Below are 5,662 nucleotides of genomic sequence, written 5' to 3' on the forward strand. Positions count from 1 at the left end.
GAAAATTGATACTTTCAACTTTTCCTTAAAGCATTTTAAGGTTCTTTTTTTTATTTTTAAGAAAAATTGATACCTTGAACTTTTCCTTAAAAATGTTTTTTTGAAAATTTTATTTTCAAGGAAAATTGATACTTTCAACTTTTTTTCAAAAATGTTTTTTGAAAATTTATTTTCAAGGAAATTTGATACTTTCAAGTTTTCCTCAAAAATATTTTTTTGAAGATTTTATTTTTTTTATTTTCAAGAAAAATTAATGCTTTCAACTTTTCCTCACAAATATGTATTTTTTTAATTTTTATTTTAAAGAGATCATTGAAAATTAAAGAATTTTTAATTAAAGAAATAAATTATTTCAATTTAATCAATAAATAAATAAGGGAAAAAATAAATAATAAAACTAAAAAAAAACTTTTGGCGCGTATCGACTTAGCGACTAAAATGGCTCAGCTTGAGGCATAAAGACTGGCTCAGAGGTGCGGCTTAATGGCTCAGTTTGCAACTCAACTCAGCTGGAGCCAAAGGTAGGGACACAGGTCGCTAGTTCGGGTCACACTACGGGTTAGGTTACCATCTTAAAAACACGCGGATCTTACTCTTAGCTAATACCCAAAATGACATCATTTTATATGGCTATATAAGCCAAAGTTTCAACCCTTTGTTTCAATTTTCATTTTTACACTCTCTCTTTACCATCAACTTTTCCCCTTTTTCTCTCTAAGGATAGAAGTACCTAGGTCAAAAACTTTAAAGGTTTCCAAATTTTATCACCGGCATTGTCATACTTCACCACCGTCCAACGACCGATCAAGCCCAAATGCTCCCTATCACTGCTTTTTACTTTTCTCGTCATAAATATGGGCTTGTTTTTTCATAAATCACTCCTTAAAGGCATAGATATGGTATCCAAGTTACGATTTTTTCTTTCTTTTGTTTCAACCTCTCCCACCGTCAGATCTTCGCCAACTTTCAGTACGTGATTTCTTTTGTCAAGCTCTATGTCTTCATAGTTCAGATTTCTTAAAAGTCGCACCAATAATTGCCTGTCACAACTGCTGCCAGAGGGTTTCTGGTTTTCTTTTTCCTCATCTTTCCTTTTCTATTTTTGATCTCTTTAGTTTTCTAACTTACATTTGTTCTTCTTGAATATGTGTTGATAGCATTGGGTTTTTTTATTTATTGATGAATCGATTCTGTTTACTGCGTGATTTTTAGTAATTATGTGTTTGTGTTGCTGGCGACAGTGGCTGTTGATTATGGGTTCAAATTTAGTAAGGTCTCGATTGGTAATGGAGACAGTATTGAATTTCGAGACTAGGCTGTTTCGGTGTGAATTACCACTGATGGGAAGGATGGCAATGTGGAGATGGCAGCAAAATTGGCTTGGTGTAAACTGGTGGTGTCATGTACTTCTGTTTTTCTTTGGGATCTTTCCTGATCTCTTATGCTAATTTTCCATTGCTGCGAATTGCAAATGATTTATAAAACCATGCCGATTAAGTTTCAGTTCAATTCTGATTATCATCCAAAGCTAAAGATTAGCATCTAGTTATGCTTTCTGATAACGATAATCACTAAGCCTAATCTCAATCTTTCACTTTTTTCCTTTTTTTTTTTAATCAGATAATGAAGAAAGAAAAGGAAAATAAACAATAGATAGACCATAAAATAAAAATAAAAAATGCTAAATACAAAATAAAACAATCTAAAATAAAAATGAATAAAAATCCCTACAATCGAGCTTGGATTGGTCTCAATTAACAAAGAATCCCAAACAAAATGCGTGTCTATAATATTTAAAAAAAACTACATAGAAACAATATATATGCAATGAAAAATGCTTGGATGACTAAGGTTATGGTGAAATGAATAAAAATATATATGCATATGTAAATAGTAAGGAATCGAAAAAAAATACCTTTATCGAATAATATAAATAATACAGTAAACAAAAAAAAGGACATACTAGTAGCCAGAGAGGTGTGTACCATTGAGTTATTGAAGGTTGGAGGCAACGATAAAGATAAAGAAACTAAAAGTCAATCTATAGGTTTTGTTTGGTTGATTAATGTAGCTTTTAATCATTTTCTGTACTAGTAGTTTTTTATTCGATGTTCAAGACAGGGAAATAAATATAAAAATTATAAGTGAAAGATTCCAAAAACATCTCTTTGATGGAACCGAAGAGTTAAGGAGATCACCTTTACTAATTAGTGGGTCTAATATTTTATCAAAGTTAAAAGATATTAATTTCACTTATGAAAAATTGACTCTATTAAGGAAAAGAGTGAGGGACATTTTTTAAGGTGTCTGGCCTTATATTACTCAAGTTGGTGATACTGATACTCAAGTTGGTGATCTTAATATTTAAAGTGATGGAGAGGACGATGAAGAAGATGACCTCAATGAGTATGAGTTGTGAAAAAAAATATCTTTTTTAAGTTACCTTATTGAGAATATAATTTATTATGTCATAACTTTGATTTGATGCACATAGAGAAGAATGTTTACGAAAATTTTATCGAGAAATTCTCAATGTAAATAGAAGATTAAATGATGACTTAAAGAGTCAGTTTGACCTAGTTGATATAGGGATTCACCTTACCTTCATTTGAAGTTGCTTCATAATGCCAAATATCGATTACCTCCTGCTTGTTTTGGGTTTCTAAAGCTGAGAAAGATTTGTTTGCAAGGTTTTGAAAAATGTCAAAGTTTCATATGGCTATATGTCAAATATGTCGAGATGTGTGAATCTGAAGGAGCGAAAACTTTCTTCATTAAAGTCACATGATTATCACATTTTGATGCAAGACTTACTTCTCATTGCTTTACATTCATCAATATTAAAAGTAAGTTATTTTTGTGGTAATTGAATTGAGTAACATATTTAAATCTCTATGTTGGAAATGTTTGAATATGGAAGAGCTTGACAAACTTAAAGCTCGAGTTGTGATTACTTTATGCCATTTAGAGAAGATTTTCCCTCTAAACTGCTTTACTATTATGATGCATTTGGTTTCCACCTTTCATATGAAACAAAAGTCAGTGGGCCAATTTATTATCGATGGATGTATCCTATCGAAAGGTATTATTTATTAATAGATTGATTAAGTTGTTATTGTTGATCATGCCACTCTAGTTAAAAAGATACATGACTAATGTTTTATGCAATAGGTTTTTGAGAGGTTAAAGTCTTATTGTTGCAACAAACGCTATCCGGAAGGTTCATTACTGAAGGATATTTAGCAGAATAGTGTATAACATTTTGTTCTCGTTATTTGGAAGATGTTGAAATGAGATTTAATAGACCATCGAGAAATATTGGTATGCTACATACTGATTTTGCCTACAATTATCTTTTTAAAAATGTTGGACAACCAATAGGCAAAGTTGAAATGGTAGAGCTAGATGATAAATCTTGGGCACAAGCTCATCGATATATTCTTTTCAATCATGACTCGATTGAATCGTTTCTCATGTAAGTTTTTTTGCAAGGAAATTATTCATTCTATTAAGCATAATTTATTGTAATTTCTTTTATTGTTAATACTTTATCATGATGCTTTATAGTGAGTATAGAAATAATTTAAGAGGTCATGCACATTATCGATGATTAAACCCTCGAGAGCTTGATAAGTTTTTTGTCGAAAACTTTCATGAATAGTTAGGAGCAATTGTAATTAATGCCATACTTCCCATTATGAGAAATTTACATAGAATGCTTACGGTATAACTAACATTAATGACATATATATTTATTCCACTTCTATAGGTTTAGAGTGAAAGGCTTGTTAGTGAAGAGGTGAAATGTCTTTCACAAGATCCGAACAAGATTGTGAAACAATACAAAAGTCTCATCATTAATGGATTTAGATTTCACACTAAATCCAATGAGAAATTTAGAAGTACACAAAATTCAGGAATTGTTATTACTTCATCAACTACTAGCTATGCTAGTGCTAGAGACACAAACCCTTTAGAGAGAAATGTTGACTATTATGGCATGATTAATGACATTATTGAGTTGGATTATTATGGCAAGTGGAAAGTTGTCGTATTTCAGTATGATTGGGCTGATGTGAATAGTGTGAGGGGAATTAAAAAATATCAATTTGAAATTACACTTGTGAATTTTTCTTACTTAATTCACACTGGACAACAGCTCATCGATGAACCTTATATTTTTTCATCTCAAGTCAAATAAGTTTTTTGTTCTAAAGGTCCTAAAAAATAGGTTGGTTTGTTGTTCTTCGAAACACACCTAGAGACTTATTTGATATGGGGTTAGATACCAGAGATGATGTTGAACGTGGAGCTGAATGTTATCCTTTTGCTAAACAAAACTTGGATGAAAATATCTCTAGTACCTGTGCTCAATGGGTTCGCAAAGATGTTAATAAAGACATTTATGAACCATGATGGATCATCTATATTTTATAATTTGAGTGTTTATGACATAATGTAGTAAATGCTTGTATGTAAATAATGTTGCATTCACTATGTATATTTATTGTATTGTAAATCATACATTATCTTTTGATTTAATTAAATCGATATATTCTTTATATATCATAGGTTATGATTTCTTAATTTATCAATGTCTTTATATATGTTCTAAACTAATATCTTTTATATATTCATTTTTATGATATATATAAGCTACAATGCGGAAGTGTAGATTGAAAGGAACACATATCAAATATATTAGTTCAGAACCATCTGTGGCACCTGTTGATATTGGCTATGGATTGAATCCTTTGGAGGGGAATGAACATACTGTCAGTTCTAACTCAGTTGCTTCTAACCCTTCAATTGCTATTAGATCTAGCAATATGAAAAGTCCAGGTTTAGATAGTATCCCATCAATTGATTCTACTTTAAATTTGAATGCGGGTATTATATACCCCATTTTTAGAATTTGATTATAATGATTAAAGTATTGGCATTTTACAAATTGATTTTTTATTTTTTGCAGTTGATAACAAAGGTCAACGAAAGACCAAAGGCCAGACAACTTTAAAGGAATTGTTTACACTACCTCCGAATGAGCGTATTATAGTGTCTATAAACTCTGATAAGCAACCAATTGGTGAAGAGGCTCAAATGTTAGTGGGATTTCTAGGCTTGCCCGTAATGGAATGAAATTGCCTATTCATTATGAAACATGGCATAAAGCTCTAGCAGAAGTTAAAGCCAATGCTTTAAACTTTATTAAGGTATTAGTATAATTAATTACATATAAAAATATAATTATTTTACATTTGGTTTACTTATTCAAACTTTTCTTATAGTATTATTACAGTCAAGATTTGTATTTGAAATACCAACTTCATTTGTGCTTAAGTTATTAGGAAAGAAATGGAAAAACTATAAGCATAATTTAAAGAATAAGTATTTCGATCGAAATACTACTGCAAAGGCCACAATGGAAAATCTACCCTGTAATGTGATTAGGTGGCAATATGAACAATTTGTTAGATTTTGATTCTCAAGAAAATGAGAGGTACTAATTTATAACTTTGTATAGCAGAATGAAATAATAAAAGTATTTTATGCTTTAAGTTGGTAATATTTGTATTTCTACCATATATGCAATTATTTTTTATGACAAGAAAGAGAATAGGTTGGGATTGATAGCAGAAAGCAACAAAAATATAGCCACACA

Source organism: Durio zibethinus, chromosome 3, assembly GCF_047325235.1.
Source record: "Durio zibethinus cultivar Kanyao isolate XHJ-2024 chromosome 3, ASM4732523v1, whole genome shotgun sequence".
NCBI lineage: Eukaryota > Viridiplantae > Streptophyta > Magnoliopsida > Malvales > Malvaceae > Durio > Durio zibethinus.